Consider the following 19,586-nt stretch of genomic DNA (forward strand, 5'->3'; position numbering starts at 1 on the left):
TGCTGGGCGACCACCGTGGTAAGGTCAGCGACAACTGGCAGCGGGACCTCAGCGGGATCCATGGCCGGATCTACTGTCAGGATCCGGATACTGTGAGGATACTGGTGGTGGATCCTCTGTGTCAGTGGGGTGATGACGTGGGCCGTACCAGGGGAACGGAGTCTAAGGGGTTACTGGTATTCACCAGAGCCCGCCTCAAAGCGGGATGGACTTTCTACGGCAGGTAACCCCCAGGTCGTTCCACCCGATAGCGACTCAACCCCGACTGACTGCTGAGATAGGCGCGGTACAAGGGATTAGGCAAGAGCAAGGTCGGACGTAGCAGAAGGTCAGGGCAGGCAGCAAGGATCGTAGTCAGGGGCAACGGCAGGAGGTCTGGAACACTTGCTTGGGACATACAAGGAACGCTTTCACTGGCACAATGGCAACAAGATCCGGCAATACAGGGAAGGGGAAGTGAGGTGATATAGACCAGTGCACAGGTGAATTCACTAATTTGGGCCAGGCGCCAATCAGCGGCGCACTGGCCCTTTAAAACGCAGAGAGCCGGCGCGCGTGCGCCCTAGGGAGCGGCGCCACACGCGCCGAGACTGAACCGATGAAGGACGGGTCTGGTAAGGAGGCTGGGATGCGAACCGCGAGCGGGCGCTCGGCGTAACAATATATATATATATATATATATATGTAGCATAAAATTACTATTTGACAATGCCCACTCTGCTCCTTACTCTCCCTCCTCCCACTGAGTAAGGAATTTCCTGTCCTAGCCAACACCTGAAAAGCCTTCTAAAAAATCTAACAGAAGGATCATACCTTATTTGGTATGCCACGGCTAAAATCACCTCCCTAGTGAGGGTGGGAACTTATGTATATTGCAATGATTATATAAGCTGGATGACTGCCAAATAAAGCTAGAAGTATGAAGTATTTGAAACTGACATGACTCTGTTTGATTTACTTTGGTGTACACATTGTGATAACGAATTAGGATGGGGGTCAGATATTTACTAGGTCACTGATAATATCCATATCACTTATACAATGCTGCAATTATACACTATTGGAGCTGGATTTACTACTGGAATTACCAGAATTGTCCTCCAATGGGTCCTCAAAAAAGGATTTAAAGTTTGCTCATTCCAATTACCAGGCTCTGTCATTTTACCGCTGTGAGGCAATGATTCTAAGAGCAACGCCTGTGATCTGCATGTTATACTGAATAACAGTATTATTTCACTACCACAGCACACTCCCTATTCTCTAAATTTTTCCTGAACAAAGATTGGAGAACATTTTGTCCTAATGACTGGTATATTCTTTGTGGCTATGCCTGCTGGTGTTTTGCGGTACATGTTTTTTACGGGTGGGATGTTTTTAGGGGTGGGGCCCTTGTAGTTATTCAATAAAGTTTTGTATTTTGGATTGTCAATTTTGTAGGTTGTTATTACTGCATATTGTATCTGACAAGTGCTGGTTTGTAGGTTAAATATTCCACATTCACTATAAATGCTTTTAATGCATATTTATGTAAAACCTAGGTGAAATGCTATATGTTTGATTTAAACCAAGAATATTCACGTAACTTGACCTAAAATCTGTTTTCCATGCTCACTATAAATGCTTTTAATGTGTATTTCTGTTAAAATACAGGTCAGTCCATTGCTTTGTATTGTGATATGATAATAAGTTTTTATGGACCTGTTCAGCAATGACACTACTGAGATCTGTAGTGCACCAACTAGACATAGTGAAGCAGGTCTCTGTCTGAGGTCATCCCCCTGCTTAATGCTTTGCTCAGCTTGATTTCTATTATATTTGTGAAGGCTTCTGGGATCAGTAGTTCTAACATATCTCTCTCTCTCTCTCTCTCTCTCTCTCTCTCTCTCTCTCTCTCTCTCTCTCTCTTTCTCTCTCTCTCTCTGCTTTCTTTGTAAGATTGGGACTGCAATGCATAGGGTTTTTATCAACCTCTTAAACTGTCCTCTATGTTGTCTGCAGACTGACTTAGGAGCTTTATGTCACATAATGCAAGCAGTGATTGGAAAACCTGGGGTCATATGATCTTGCAGCTAGCTGCAAGGTATCCTGGGCTACCCTGGCATCATCTCAGTGTTTCTAGGACTCCCTCCATTCATTTAGGTGCCAAAATGCCACGTGTTCCTCATTCTTTTTGATAATAATAATAATAATGCCTGGCTTGCGTGAATCAAGCCTGGTATGGTTCAAGAGTTCTGCAAATCAATTTACTCAGAATTTTTACTCTAAATTCTGAACAAGATTTTACCCTGAGGCTATGTTCAGATGGGCAAATGTCCACACAGAAAATTTCCGTGCGACATTCTCCCGACAACGAAGCACCTGCAGAACATGCCAGCACTAGGACTGCTCAGAAATGTGCTGTCTCATAGATGGCAATTCATTTTCGTGTGGACTCCACAGAAAGAAAAGACATGTCTATTCTGTCTGCAGACTCCGGAATCAGGATTTCTGCAGCAGAAACATCTGCTACGGAAATTCTGCTGTGTGCACAGCATAGCAGAATTCCATTGATATCAATGGGACTCTGCTGTTGCGGAATCTCTGTGTGGAATTCTAATGCTGAATTCTGCACGGAAATTCTATTGTGTGAACATACCCTCAGTTCTAATCGAGACTGAGTTTGTTGGGCTCAGCTTGCTCATCTCTACTCAGTATATCTCTAGTTACTAATATATGTTTGATTTACTGCAAATATCTATTGTTCTAATGTTTAGTCCCCCTTGGTAAACAGCAATATATCTCATTGTAAATGTTTAATTTCTTTTAAAGAAAATCTCTTTCGCTTTCAAGAGTTTTCAGAGATAAAGTATATTAAGGTCATTCCAGACAAACTATAACCTCATACCAGCTGGTTATCTAAAATGTCCACCAAAACCTGTTGTAATGAACCGTGCAATTCTCCTAATGTACTGAAATTTTACAATTAAACCTTTACCTCCTGCTTAGAAACAAAATTGATTCGAGTGATTATCATATAATTTTGCAGATTTATTGAAGAGATTGTTTTAATATGTTTAGTGAAATAACTGTCTGAAGAATAGTGGTTATCAAAACAATGCATACCTTCTGTGAATCAAATTTATACACTGTACATGCTTAAGACTCTGTTCACACCATGTTTTGTCTTTTTGTTGTTTGCATAAGAAAAAAAATACACAAAATCAGTGTTCCCTCTAGTTAATGTAAAACAAGAAAAACAGATTAAAAAAATAAGTATGTAAGGGATTGTTTGCTTTAAACTATATGTTAAAGTACCATATTGAAAAACTCTGTATTATTTTAAGTCACTGGTTTTTGCATATTCTATCAGCAGCCAGATTCCTTATTCCGCGCATTGGCTTTCCACACAACTAACAGATGTGCAACATTGGATCACCAAGTCAAATACAGAAGATAAAAAAATATGGGCAAAACAAATTTATATACGTTTGCTACTTAAAGGGGTACTCCGGTGATAACACATCTTTTCCCCTATCCAAAGGATAGGGGATAAGATGCCTGATCGTGGGAGTCCCGCCGCTGGTGACCCCCGAGATCTTGCACGCGGCACCCCGTTTGTAAGCACGCCGTCACGCTCCCTCCCGTAGGCTTGCATTGAGGGGCGGAGTATGACATCACACGGGGCGGGGACGTGACGTCACAGGCCGCCGGCCCTGTGGTCACCAGTAATCCTACCCGGAGCAAACACACTCCGGGGACTGATAACAATCGGGGTGCCGCATGCAAGATCATGGGGGTCCCCAACGGCGGGACTCCCACGATGAGGCATCTTATCCCCTATCCTTTGGATAGGGGATAAGATGTCTAAACACCGGAGAACCCCTTTAACCCTTCAGGGACACAGCCCATTTTGGCTTTGAAGACAAAGGAAACTTAAATTTTTGTGTTTTGCTTTTCCTCCTCACCTTCTAAGAGCCATAATAGCCATAATACTTTTTTCAACTACAGACCCATATGAGGACTTGTTTTTTATGCCACCAATTATTCTTTTAATGACACCTTTTACATAAAATATATGGCACAACTAAAAAAATATTATTTATGGTGGGAAATTGAGAAGAGACCCGCAATAAACAGTTGTTTTTTTTTTTTTTTTACGCAATACATTTTATGGTAAAACTGGCATGTTCTCTTTGTTCTGTGAATCAATACAACAAACATGATACCCATCTAAACATGCTTTTCTATTATTGTACTACTTTAAAAAAAAAAAAAAAAAAAAGAACTTTATTTTAACAAAATTAGTATGTTTAAAATTGTCCTCTTCTGATCCCTATAATTTTTTATTTTATGTATACAGAGCTGTATAAGGGCTCATCTTTTGCAACGTGATCTGTAATTTTCATCAGAACCACTTTTGCACATATGTGACTTTTTGATCACTTTTTATAATTTTTAGTTTTTATTATTTTTTTGTACGTTTACGCCGTTCAATATATGGGACCATTAACATAATATTTTAATTTCTGCATGTAGCGATACCAAATATATTTTTATTGGGGGGGGAGAGGCTTATTTACTTTTATTCAAATTTTTATTTGACTTTTTTTTACACTTTTTTAGTCCCCACAGGAAACTATTTTTTTTTTTGCAACCTTTAGATTGCAGATACTGATCATATGCATAGCACTGATCAGTTTAATCTGTGATTTACTTCCCTGGTCTGCTTAAAGTCAGACCAGAGAAGAAGTTCCCATGATTACAGCAGAAGGCAGGTGAGATCCATCTAGCCTCTTGGCTGATCTGATCCCCACAGCCATGCCACGGTCAATCAGATCAGCTATTGGAACTGATGCTGTGATCAGTATTGAGGGGTTAATGGCAGACACCAGCATGATTACTGATGTCTGCCATTACCGTCCGGTCCCTGGCTGCTGATTGGGACCTGTAGTCTATGATGCGAGATTCATAATCGTGGCGGGACTCAGGATGTACAGGTATGTCCTATTGTGCTAAGTACCAGGCACCCAGGTCGTACCTGTCTGACTTACATCCTCTACTGGTTAATAAATTCCCAGTACACAATATACTAGCAACAGAAAAATGTAGCAATTTTTAAGAAAAATGCTTAATATTTTATTAGTTATCTCACACAAAGAATTAAGTAGGTAGATAGATAGACATGTATGTAGATAGACATATAGCCAGGTAGGTAAAGTAGAGGAGAACCACACTCTTAAGCAATAGAAGTGGAAGGGTGCAAGCCGTTAAAAGCCAATAGCTAGGTAAAAAGGAATCCAGCAGCACTCCGGTATCAGATGAATTAAATGTAGTATTTATTCATCCAGTGCAAAAGCAGCTACTGTACATTTCGGCTGTCTCACACAGCCATCATCAAGCCCAGGTAGGTAGGTAGTCCAGGTAGGTAGGTAGCTAGACAGCCATTATCAGGCCCAGGTAGGTAGGTAGCCCAGGTAGGTAGGTAGCTAGATAGCTAGGTAGGTGGCTAGGTTGCCATGTAGTTTGGTAGATAGATAGCCAGGTAGTTAGGAAGACTGTCAGAGAGGTAGGTAGGAGTACAGTCAGGTAGGTGGGCAGCTAGATAAATCTCCCTCCCTAGAACAAAATACTAAAAATAAATATACTGACCTTGGCCTAGTGATCTTGAGCAGCAAGCATCTTTCTCTCCTTTCCACAGTGCAGGCGCCTATGAGTGACATCAGCGCCTGCTTCAGGACAGAGGTCACAGCTTGCTTTTCAACTGCTGTGCAGCACTAGATAACTTCTTGGGGGGACAGTGGCATACAGTATATACAGTTATCTACTGTATATATAGAGGGTTATAGATTTGATATACTGTGGGCAGAGACAATTACTTTCCACTCTGGCTTCATTTCCGGCCTGGTCCAGTGTAGTTCCACCTCTAGTGATGTTGTAACAAAAGGTGAAGCTACAGTCAGGAGTCAGGGTTCAGGGTTGTAAGTATGGCTCTGTTCACATTGAACTTTTTTTTTGTTTAACAAAATGCATGGTAAAAATGTATAATGTGAACAGATCCTTTCTAGCAATGTCTTCCCAAATAGGGAGCCTCCAACTGTTGCTACAATACAATTCCCATCATGTGTTTTGTGTTTTTTTCTATGTGTTATGTTTTTTTAAATACACTTTACAGGCTTAGTAGTGGAAACCATTAGTGAAGTCCATTACTAGACAGGGGATTAGCATTAGTCCCCAAAACAGTTATTGCTAGCACCTGGAAGAGCCGGTATCAACCAACCTAGAGTATCAAAATGGCACTCCTGGGCTTGGCGGTAGCAGGCTGACATTATTTAAGCTGGGGAGGGCCAATACCAATGGTTCTCTCGTCCACCCTAGTGATGTCAGGCTATTGCTGTTTTTTTATATCTGGCTGAGAATTAAAGTAAAACCTCACACTTAAAAAATAAATAAATAAATAAATAAATATATATATATATATATATATATATATATATATATATATATATATATATATCTGTATCTATTCAAAGTGTGGGGTTGTCCCTATTTTAATTCTCAGCCAGAAATCAACCAAGCAGCAAAAATCGGACATTATCAGGGTGGGGGAAGAGCATTGATATTGCCCCTCCCCAACCTAAAATAACATCAGCCTGTTACCGCCTATGCCCAGGAGCACCATTTTTGACACTCCAGGCCTGTTGTTACCTACTCGTCCTGATTCTCCTGTGGCTGTGGGTACTCAAGTAATATTCTGGGGGCTTGTGCTAGCTGTTTTTAAGGCTAACAATAACTCACAGTTTAATTATGGACTCCGTTTATAAGATGGCTTCTATTATTAAGCCTGTAAAGTATATGGGGAGAGTGCCCCTAAAGCAGTGGGTTCCCAAAAAGGGAGCGTCCATGGGTTGCTAAACTACATGGGCTGCTAAGTACTTTGGCAGTCTGGGAATGATGAAAGATGTAGTTTTGCAACAGCTGGAGCTGGAACAGCTGTTTGGGAAAACACTGCCCCAAAAGGTCTGTTCACATGTCTGTAACTTATGCATGTCTTCTATAAACTCTACCATGCTACAAAGCTTAGTGTCAACTGTAAAGATAGAAAAAGTTGTTTATCCAATCCTCTATATCCTTTATAAATAAAATAAACAAAAGCTGGCCAGCACCAAACCTTAAGGTACACCACTTATAAATTATTTTCCCAATAGGAATCATTAACAACCACTCTCTGGGTACATTACCTTTAGCCAATTTTTATTTCAGTACTAAATTAAACTCTCTAAATCTTTAGACTTCAATTTATCAGACATGTATGAGGGACAGTGTCAAATGATTTTGCACAATCCAAATACACTATGAGGGGTATGTATGAAGGCTTTTACACTGGTTATTTTTTTACTGTGTTTTGTCGCAATTTCCTTTATAAGTTACTTTTTGCGACAAACAGTTGCACCAAATGGTTTAGAACATTATCACTGAATTGACTGTGTTACTCGTGATTTCAAAATCACGCAGTGGTTTGGAATTTGTTAATTGCAACTTTTCGATTTGGTGAAATTTTGGCGCAAATACCTTCATTAAGGCACAAATCCACACCAAAAATAAAATGACAGAGAAAATAGCTACAACAATAGAATGTAGAACATTTAACCCCTTAAGGACCAAGGACGTACCGGTCCTTGGTCCTGCTCTTCTGATATAACGCGGGGTTACACAGTAACCCCGCGTCATATCATGGCGGGCCCAGCGTCATAGTGAAGCCGGGACCCGCCTCTAATAGCGCGCAGCGCCGATCGCGGCGCCGCGCGCTATTAACCCTTTAGCCGCGCGCTCAAAGCTGAGCCGCGCGGCTAAAAGTGAAAGTGAAAGTTCCCGGCTAGCTCAGTCGGGCTGTTCGGGATAGCCGCGGCTAATCGCGGCATCCCGAACAGCTGACAGGACAGCGGGAGGGCCCCTTCCTACCTCCTCGCTGTCCGATCGCCGAATGACTGCTCAGTGCCTGAGATCCAGGCATGAGCAGTCATGCGGCAGAATCGTTGATCACTGGTTTCTTATGAGAAAACAGTGATCAACATAGAAGATCAGTGTGTGCAGTGTTATAGGTCCCTATGGGACCTATAACACTGCAAAAAAAAAGTGAAAAAAAAAAGTGAATAAAGATCATTTAACTCCTCCCCTATTAAAAGTTTGAATCACCCCCCTTTTCCAATAAAAAAAAAAACACAGTGTAAATAAAAATAAAAATAAACATATTTGGTATCACCACGTGCGGAAATGTCCGAATTATAAAAATATATCATTAATTAAACCGCTCGGTCAATGGCGTGCGCGCAAAAAAATTCCAAAGTCCAAAATAGTGCATTTTTGGTCACTTTTTATATCATTTAAAAATGAATAAAAAGTGATCAATAAGTCCTATCAATGCAAAAATGGTACCGTTAAAAACATCAGATCACGGCGCAAAAAATGAGTGCTCACACCGCCCCATACACGGAAAAATAAAAAATTTATAGGGGTCAGAAGATGACAATTTTAAACGTATTAATTTTCCTGCATGTAGTTATGATTTTTTCCAGAAGTCCGACAAAATCAAACCTATATAAGTAGGGTATCATTTTAATTTTATGGACCTACAGAATAAATATCAGGTGTCATTTTTACCGAAAAATGTACTACGTAGAAACGGAAGCCCCCAAAAGTTACAAAACAGCGTTTTTTTTTCAATTTTGTCGCACAATGATTTTTTTCCCGCTTCACCATAGATTTTTGGGCAAAATGACTGACGTCATTACAAAGTAGAATTGGTGGCGCAAAAAATAAGCCATCATATGGATTTTTAGGTGTAAATTTGAAAGAGTTATGCTTTTTTAAAGGCAAGGAGCAAAAAACGAAAATGCAAAAACGGAAAAACCTCCGGTCCTTAAGGGGTTAAACAGTGCCCAACCAAAAAGTGGAAAAAGGACCCTAAACAATAAAAGAAGCAACATGATTGGTTGCTAGGGGAAAATGCAACACTTTTCTAAGGCAGGCTGGATGAATATCCCCACTAATGCACAAATTAAAAACAACAAAAAAGCCCCAGGCTGTGCAAGCTTTACCTCTGTAAACCAGCCAAAGTCCCAAGGTCAGATTTAACTGCCTCACAGTCAGAAAGTTCTGCCTGGAATTCTGGGGCAGAAGTCTGCATCTTGGGCTGCATTTGTGGTAAAATTACTGGGTAGTGCTCTTAATTGCCTCTGTGCTGTTGGTGATTCTGAGAATGTGCTCTAGAAAAACATCCTATGGAAATATACTGCCGCAGAAAAGATTTGTGTGTGCTTTATTGAAAAAAAAAATGCGCTAAAGACAATGTCAGCTACAGATGCAAGAGGGACTTAGGGGACATCTCACAGAAATAGCATTACAGTTACATTGTGAACTAAAACATGACTAGCAGAGATGAGCGAGCCGAGCCAGGCAAACCTGGTCTGGCTTAGAACAGCGACTCATCGAACTTTGCCAGGCTCATCTCCCATGAGCTTGGCAACTATGGTAAGAATAGCAGAAGGGATAGGGAACACAGAGCGTATTGGTGCCTGAATTAAAGAAAGTACTAGGTACACTGAGATGACCAGTTAGCCAAGTTACATGTATTGTTTCATCAAACGTAACATAGTAACATGGTTTATAAGGTTGAAAAAAGACCAGAGTCCATCAAGTTCAACCTTTAACCCTAATGAGCCCCTACTGAGTTGAATTGATCAAGAGGAAGGCAACAAAAATACTAGAGGTAAAAATTCCTTCCTGACTTCAATATGGCAGTCAGAATAAATCCCTGGATCAATGTTCTGTCCCTATAAATCTAGTATCCATAACCAGCAATGTTATTATTCTCCAAAAATGCATCCAGACCCTTTTTGAACTCTTTTACAGCGTTCACCATGACCACCTCCTCATGCATGCAGAGAGTTCCATAGTCTCACTGCTCTTACAGTAAAGAACCCCCGTCTGTGCTGGTGTAGAAACCTTCTTTCCTCAAGACATAGAGGATGCCCCCTTGTTATAGATACAGTCCTGGGTATGAATAGATCATGGGAGAGATCTCTGCACTGTCCTCTGATATATTTTTACATAGTTATTAGGTCCCCCCTAAGCCTTCTTTTTTCTAAACTAAATAACCCTAATTCTGATAATCTTTCTGGGTACTGTAGTCCTCCCATTACCCATATTACCCGGTTGCCCGTCTTTGAACCCTCTCCAGCTCCGCTATATCTTTCTTGAACACTGGTGCCCAGTACTGTACACAGTATTCTATATGTGGTCTGACTAGTGATTTGTACAGCAGTAGAATTATTTCCTTGTCGTGGGCATCTATGCCCCTATTGAAGCACCCCATGATTTTATTTGCCTTGGCAGCAGCTAAATTTACTATTAAATAAGACTTTCAAGTCCTTTTCCATGTCAGTCGTCCCAAGTGTTCTCCAATTTAATACATAATCCCAGCCCGTATTTTTCTTCCCCATGTGCATTACCTTACATTTATCAGTGTTGAACCTCATCTGCCACTTCCCAACCCAAACTTCCAACCTATCCAGATCCATTTGTAACAATGCACTGTCCTCTATAGTGTTTACCGCTTTACAGAGTTTAGTATCATCTGCAAAGATTGCTACTTTACTATTCAACCCCTCTACAAGGTCATTAATAAATATATCAAATAGAACAGGGCACAAGACTGACCACTGTGGTACCCCACTAGTAACAGTCACCCAATCAGAATAAGTACCATTAATAACAACCCTCTGTTTCCTATCACTGAGCCAGTTACTTACCCACTTACACACATTTTCCCCCAGCCCAATCCCTCTCATTTTATCCACCAATCTTTTATGTGGAACCGTATCAAATGCTTTTGAAAAATCCAGATATACGACATCCAGCGATTGCCCCAGGTCCAGTCTGGAACTCACCTCCTCATAAAAGCTGATCAGGTTAGTTTGACAGGACCGATCCCTCATAAAGCCATGCTGATATGGATCATACATTTATTTTTATCAATATATTCCAAAATAGCTTCTCTTAGAAAACCCTCAAACAATTTACATACAATGGAGGTTAAACTAACAGGTCTATAATTCCTGGGGTCACCTGTTGACCCCTTTTTAAATATTGTCACCACATTTGCCATGTGCCAGTCCTGGGGAACAGTCCCTGTCACTACAGAGTCACTGAATATTAAAAATATGGGTTTGTCTATTACAATACTTAGTTCCTTTAGAACACGGGGGTGAATGCAATCTGGACGGGGGGATTTGTCTATTTTGATTTTTTTTCAGGCGGTACTGTACTATTTCCTGGGTTAGACAGGTGACCTCTACTGGGGAGTTCACCTTATCTCGCTGTATTTCACCTGGCATTTCATTTTCATCGGTGGATACAGTGGAGAAGAATTTGTTTAATATATTTGCTTTTTCCTGATCCCCATTTATAATTTCTTCCTCATGATTTTTTAAAGGGCCAACACTTTCATTTTTGACCTTTTTGCTATTTATATAGTTAACCCCTTAAGGGCACATGACGTACTGGAACGTCATGTGTCCACTCCCGATCTATAACGCGGGGCCACGGCGTGGCCCCGCATCATAGCGGGTCGGGCCCGACCTCTAACAACGGCCGGGACCCGTGGCTAATAGCGCACGGCCTTGATCGCTGTGCCGCTGTGCCGTTCTTAACCATTTAGACGCGGCGTTCAAAGTTGAACGCCGCGTCTAAAGTGAAACTGAAACCATGCCGGTTAGCTCAGTGGGCTGTTCGGGATAGCCGCGGCGAAATAGCGTTATCCCGAACAGCTTAAAGGACAGCAGGAGGGTCCCTACCTGCCTCCTCGCTGTCCGATCACCGAATGACTGCCCAGTGCCTGAGATCCAGGCATGAGCAGTCAAGCGGCAGAATCATCGATCACTGGTTTCTTATGAGAAACCAGTGATCAATGTGAAAGATCAGTGTGTGCAGTGTTATAGGTCCCTATGGGACCAATAACAGTGCAAAAAAAAAGTGAAGAAAAAAAGTGAATAAATATTAAAAGTTTGAATCACCCCCCTTTTCCCATAAAAAAAAAAACACAGTGTAAATAAAAATAAAAATAAACATATATGGTATCCCCGCGTGTGGAAATGTCCGAATTATTAAAATATATCGTTAATTAAACCGCACGGTCAATGGCGTGCACGCAAAAAAATTCCAAAGTCCAAAATAGTGCATTTTTGGTCACTTTTTATATCATGAAAAAAATTAATAAAAAGCGATCAATAAGTCCTATCAATGCAAAAATTGTACCGTTAAAAACTTCAGATCACGGCGCAAAAAATGAGCCCTCATACCGCCCCATACACGGAAAAATAAAAAGTTATAGGGGTCAGAAATGACAATTTTAAACGTATTAATTTTCCTGCATGAAGTTATGATTTTTTCAAGAAGTGTGACAAAATCAAACCTATATAAGTAGGGTATAATTTTAACCGTATGGACCTACAGAATACATATCAGGTGTCATGTTTACCGAAAAATGTACTACGTAGAAATGGAAGCCCCCAAAAGTTACAAAACAGTTATTCATCCATATTGGTTTTCTTTTATTTCTGACCCTTTTTTCCATAAGGTATATACATCTTACAGTGAGAATTTAAGATATTTTTTAAAAGTCTCCCATTTAGTGTCAGTATTGTTCTTTTTGAGGACTTTATCCCATTTTACATTGTTAAGGGCTTCTCTGAATTGATCGAACTTTGGCTTCCTAAAGTTCATTGTTTTTGTGGCCCCTCGAGAGATTCCCTTATTGAAGAACAATTTATATTGTATTATATTATGATCACTATTTCCTAGGTGTCATTCTACTTGCACATTAATTACTCTCTCAGGTACGTTGGTTAATATTAAGTCTAGTAGGGCTCCCCCTCTGGTCGGGCCCTGCACCATTTGGAACAGATTATTGTTAGTGTTGAGCGGCATAGGCCATATTCGAATTCGCGAATATTCGCGAATATATGGACGAATATTCGTCATATATTCGCGAATATTCGCATATTCGTTATATCCTCGTTTTATTTTCGCGTATGCGAAAATACGCGCACGCGAAAATTCGCATGTGTGGAAATTCGCATATGCGAAAATTAGCATATGCTAATTTTCGCATATGCGAATTTTCGCACGCCAGTCTCACACAGTAGTATTACAGCCTTCTTTACACCACACAAGCTGGAAGCAGAGCGGGGTGATCACTGTGATGTGTACTGTGAAGAAAAAAAAAAAAAAACGAATATTCGTAATTACGAATATATAGCGCTATATTCGCGAAATTCGCGAATTCGCGAATATGCGATATTCGCGAATAATATTCGAATTGCGAATATTCGCGAGCAACACTAATTATTGTCTTTAGCTATAGTCAGAAACCTGTTTCCTTTATGAGATTCGCAGGTCTCAGTCTCCCAGTTTATATCAGGATAGTTAAAGTCCCCCATTATTATCACATTATTTTGATTTGCTGCCTTGTTTATTTGCCTCAGCAATTGATCTTCTGGCTCTTCCATTATGTTTGGTGGTTTATAGCAAACCCCTATAATTATTTTTATCTCCATATGTTTCTACCCATAGTGACTCCACATTATTGTTTACCTCCCAAATATCCTCCCGCAGTGCGGCCTTCAGACTGGACTTTACATAACCCTGTATGTTGACCGCCCAGTCACAGCTATCGTCTAACCAAGTCTCTGTTATACCCACTATGTCATAATCCTCCTCAGAAATTTTCAACTCCAGTTCATCTGCTTTATTGGACAGACTTCTGGCATTCTTACATGTTATTCAATGGTGTAAGTTTTTTTTCCTATGGATGCCTATCTCTATTAACTATTCTAACCTCTCCCTCTGCTCCACCCCAGGTACATTATTAAGTCCACCCCTCTATCGACACTATCTTCCCACTCTATGTTTTAGGTTCCCTCCCCCCCAGTCCCTAGTTTAAACACTCCTCCACCCTTCTTGACATCTTCTCCCCAAGCACAGCTGCACCCTCCCCATTGAGGTGCAGTCCATCCGTACGATAGAGTCGGTATCCGATAGCGAAGTCGGCCCAGTTCTCCATGAACCTAAACCCCTCCTTCCTACACCAGCTTCTGAGCCACTTGTTTACCTCCCTAATCTCCCGCTGCCTCTCTGGTGTGGCTAGTGGTACAAGTAATATTTCAGAAAATACTACCTTGGAGGTCATTGCCTTAAGCTTGGGGCTTACGTCCCTGAAATCATTTTTAAGGACACTCCACCTATCTCTTACTTTGTCATTGGTGCCAATATGTACCATGACTGCTGGGTCCTCTCCAGCCCCACCCAGCAACCTGTCAACCCAATCCGCGATGTGCCGAACTCGAGCACCAGGAAGACAACAAACTGTTCGGCGATCCCGGTCTTTGTGACAGATCGCCCTGTCTGTCCCCTAATAATTGAGTCCCCCACTACCAGTACCTGTCTGTCCTGCCCTGCACTCTTCCCTCCCTCCTTACTGGAGAAGACCACCCCCCTGGTGGTCAGAGGCAGAGTCCTGCTGCAGTACCGCTAGCTCTGAAATGGCATCCCCCTCATCTGCCAACCGGGCAAACTTGTTGGGGTGTGCCAGATCAGGACTAGCCTCCCTGACACTTTTCCCTCTACCCTGTTTTCTAACTGTAACCCAGCTAACTGTCTGACTGTCCTGATCCTCCCTCCCACTATCCTTCCCACCTCTACCCCAGAGAGTACTTGCTCAGTGAGCAGGAGACTCTTCTCCATGTTGTCAATGCGTCTAAGTGTTGCCAGTTGTTTCTCTAGATCCAGGATCTGGGCTTCCAAATGAACAACTTGCACACATCTCAAACAACAATATGCACCCTCAAACTGCTGTTCAAGGATTGCATACATTGTGCAAGATGCACACTGGACTGCCTTTTCCAACATGGAGGCCATACTAGATTTGGGGATTGCAAAATTTAACAGAAAAAAAAAAAACAATCAAACATTTCAATTTAAACTTCATGAATTTAAAGTCCCTTAATTTTAAGTCCCCTTACTTTTATACTACTTACTTGTATACTTCACACTCTGTATCTTGTATACAGACACACAACAATCTAGCTCAACAATCGCTTTATATTGACCATAATCCACCTCTCTCTTCCACTGCCTGGAAGTGAATGCAAATGGTCAGCTGTCTGCAAACAGCTGCAATTTATCAGCTGCTAATTATTTAGTTACTTCACCCTCTCTCCACCTGTAATCCTCCCAGACAGAGAAAGAGTGGGAAAAAAAAAAAACACAGAAATGCACTCAAATGCTCACAATACTTTTCACAGTGTTCCCTTAATTTTAAGTCCCTCTCACTTTTATACTACTCACTTGTATACGTCACACTCCTGTATACAGACACACAATCGCTAGCTCAACAATCGCTAAGTGTACTTGTTTTTTATATTTACCACAATCCACCTCTCTCTTCCACTGCCTGGAAGTGAATGTAAATGCTGTCTTATTTGCTGTCTTATTATGGTATTTCTATCTGGGTTTAATAAAAGTAAACATTTACAAGCAGTCGTCTACGGCCAAGTTATGTTTTTTTTCTTTTTATCAATAACTTGTCTAGGTGTTCCCACAGCAACCAAACCAATCAAATACTCCTAAGTGTCTCAGGGCAAAACAATGAAATTTACAATTTTAGGGACGAGTCCCCAAGGACTGCCCTAAACTAGAGACTACTTAACTAAATTATTAAAACTTAACTTTTATTACAACCACTTAATTATAAATTGTGCTTTTGGTACCATAGTGAAAAAATGTTAAAAAGTCCGGTCATCCACTGTGTGACTACAAAATAGGTCAAAATTGCCCATATGCCTTGTGATCAATGTCACAGTGGGAAAATCTAGTTCGACCAGACAGTGTCGCCACTGCTGACTAGAAAAATTCCCACCCTGTTCAGGTATTACTTTTGTGTCACTAGGATGCCGTTTTATAAAAACATTATAGCCCCTCCTGCTAACGTTTCACCAGCGTACCCTGGCTTTTTCAAAACCCTGGCGAAATGTTAGCAGGAGGGGCTATAATGTTTTTATAAAATGGCATCCTAGTGACACAAAAGTAATACCTGAACAGGGTGGGAATTTTTCTAGTCAGCAGTGGCGACACTGTCTGGTCGAACTAGATTTTCCCACTGTGACACTGATCACAAGGCATATGGGCAATTTTGACCTATTTTGTAGTCACACAGTGGATGACCGGACTTTTTAACATTTTTTCACTATGGCACCAAAAGCACAATTTATAATTAAGTGGTTGTAATAAAAGTAAAGTTTTAATAATTTAGTTAAGTAGTCTCTAGTTTAGGGCAGTCCTTTGGGCCCACAGCAACCAATCACAGCTCCGCTTTCAGATATAGTTAAGATGCATTACATATCATAACTTGTTACTCTACTGCTGTGTTGTTACTCAGAAAATTAATCCGGATCTCTTTTGAACTTTTTTATTGAGTTAACCATGACCACTTACACTTTCTCTGGTAGAGAGTTCCATACTCTCACTGCTCTTACAGTAAAAAAAAAAACCGTCTGTGCTGGTGTAAAAACCTTCTTTCCTCTAAACGTAGATCTATAGTGACAGCACATTAGAGGAGATTTATAAAAACCTGTGTAGAATGAAAGTTGTCCTTTTACTGGTTTGACTAGAAGACTTCACTTTTGCACCATCCATTTTCTTGAATAACCCTCTGCATATATCAAAATGTTTAATCTTTGAAAATTTATATCTGTAAAAGTTTGGTGAACGAATATAGACCTAAACTTCTAACACATTAAACTGATTATGGCATTTTTTCCATTGTCAACTGTTTTATACCTTCACCACAATAGTTATTTGTTTATCATGCATTTTGATACTTTTTGCTGTCTTATTATGCAGCAATAAATATGTCGCCCTCGGGTGCATTTATTTGCAGCAGTTAAGAACAAGGAGCTCTCTCTTTTTCATGTTTGAAGCACTTTCATACATCAAAGGTTTATGTGTTGTAATTCCCTGCTGGGTCCAAAACACTACAGACTTCTACTGTATCTTTACATGAAGTGTTTATCTTTAGGTTGAGCTTGAAAATATTTTCCATCAGTAAAAGTGCCAAGTTACACTATTCCTAGTTAGTATTTTCTAGTACGTGTTGTGTTTTGCTTGATGCACCTTTTCAAGTTGTAACTAAAGATTGTGTAGCTTTTTGTACAGTGTATGGCTTTAATAATGAGTCTCAAAATGTTTCCTTCAGTCTAGTTTTAAATATAGCATTCTTTCGGTTACCAAGCCAGGATGATTGTTACATTTTAATGTATAGAAGTGCAGCCTGTATATGGAGTGTTTAGTGGTGATGGCGTGCGTAGCTTAAATGCATTTTAGACATTTGAGAAAATGTAATCAGTATGGCATAGGTCTTCATCAGAGCAATGGAGATTTGTGTATCATATGACAAAGCATAGTCTGTGTTATGTTTTTTGTTTGCAATAATACTATCTGTAGTTGAACGCAAAATAACAGAATACCCAAAATACAATTGAATCAATCATTGTTGTGCCATTATTTTCTACAGGGTGTAAAGAAAGCAGCAGACCTAGACATTTAAAATACTTAAAATTAAGTAAAATTAACCCCTTAAGGACCAAGCCCATTATCACCTTATGGACCAGAGCGTTTTTTGCACATCTGACTACTTTAACCCCTTAACGACCAAGGACGTATATTTACATCCTTGGCCGGCTCCCGCGATATAACGCGGGGTCGCGCAGCGTCATATTGGGTCGTTCCCGGCATGTATCTGAAGCCGGGACTCGGGGCTAATAGCGCGCAGCATTGATCGCGGTTAACCCTTTAGACGTGACGTTCAAAGTTGAACGCCGCGTCTAAAAAGAAAGTGAAAGCTGCCTGGCTGCTCAGCGGGGCTGATCGGGACCACCGCAGTGAAAATGCGGTGTCCTGATCAGCTGGGACACGAGCGTAGGTTCTCTTACCTTCCTCTGGTGTGTCCCTTCGGCGATTGATTGCTACAAGCCTGAGATGCAGGCTTGAGCAATCGACTGCCGAAAACATTGATCACTGCAAAGCTATGGCTTTGCAGTGAACAGTGCTGGCAATCAGTTTGTGCAGTATTATAGCCCCATATGGGAGCTATAACACTGGAAAAAAAAAGTGTAAAGAAAAAGTTAATAAATGTGATTTAACCCTTTCCTTAATAAAAGTTAAAATCACCCTCCTTTTCCCATAAAAAAACACCATGTAAATAAAAATAAATATAAACATATGTGGTATCGCCACGTGCGTAAATGTCCAAACTATAAAAATATATAATTAATTAAAACGCACGGTCAATGGTGTACGCACAAAAAAATAGCGTAAGTCCAAAACAGCGTATTTTTGGTTGATTTTTATATCATGAAAAATTTATAAAAAGCGATCAAAAAGCCTGATCAATACAAAAATGGTACCGCTAAAAACGTCAGATCATGGCACAAAAAATGAACCCTCATAGGGGTACCCCAGTTATAGGGGTCAGAATATGACAATTTTAAACGTATAAATTTCAATGCATGTAGTTATGATTTTTTCCAGAAGTATGACAAAATCAAACCGATATAAGTAGGGTATCATTGTAATCGTATGGACTTACAGAATAAAGATCAGGTGTCATTTTTACTGAAAAATGTACTGCATAGAAACGGAAGCCCACAAAACTTACAAAATGGCGTTTTTTCTTCAATTTCGTCGCACAATGATTTTTTTTCCGTCTCTCTGTAGATTTGATTGATGTCACTGCAAAGAAGAATTGGTGGCACAAAAAATAAGCAATCATATGAATTTTTAGGTGCAAAATTGAAAGGGTTAGGATTTTTAAAAGGTGAGGAGGAAAAAACGAAAGAGCAAAAAATGAAAAACCCTGCGTCCTTAAGGGGTTAAGCATTAACCCCTTAAGGACGCAGCTCATTTTCACCTTAAGGACGCAGCCCTTTTTCGCAATTCTGACCACTGTCACTTTATGCATTAATAACTGAGATGCTTTTACCGATTATTCTGATTTTGAGATTGTTTATTCATGACATATTCTACTTTATGTTAGTGGTAAATTTTTGTTGTCACTTGCATCCTTTCTTGGTGAAAAATCCCAAAATGTCATGAAAAATTTGAAAATGATGCATTTTTCTAACTTTGAAGCTCTCTGCTTGTAAGGAAAATTGATATTCCAAATACATTTTATATTGATTCACAAATACAATATGTCTACTTTATGTTGGCATCATAAAATGGACATATTTGTACTTTTTGAAAAAATGTGAGGGCTTTAAAGTATAGCAGCAATTTTCTAAATTTTCATGAAAATTGCTAAATCTGAAGGGACAGATGTTACAGAACTACAACTCCCAGCATGCCTGGGCAGTCTAGGCATGCTGAGAGTTGTAGTTTGCCAACATCTGGATGGTTACCATTTGGGCACCACTGTAATAGTGGTCTCCAAACTGTGACCCTCCAGATGTTGCAAAACTGAAACTCCCAGCATGCCCAGACAGCCTTTGGCTGTC

This window comes from Hyla sarda, chromosome 7, assembly GCF_029499605.1.
Source record: "Hyla sarda isolate aHylSar1 chromosome 7, aHylSar1.hap1, whole genome shotgun sequence".
Classification (NCBI taxonomy): domain Eukaryota; kingdom Metazoa; phylum Chordata; class Amphibia; order Anura; family Hylidae; genus Hyla; species Hyla sarda.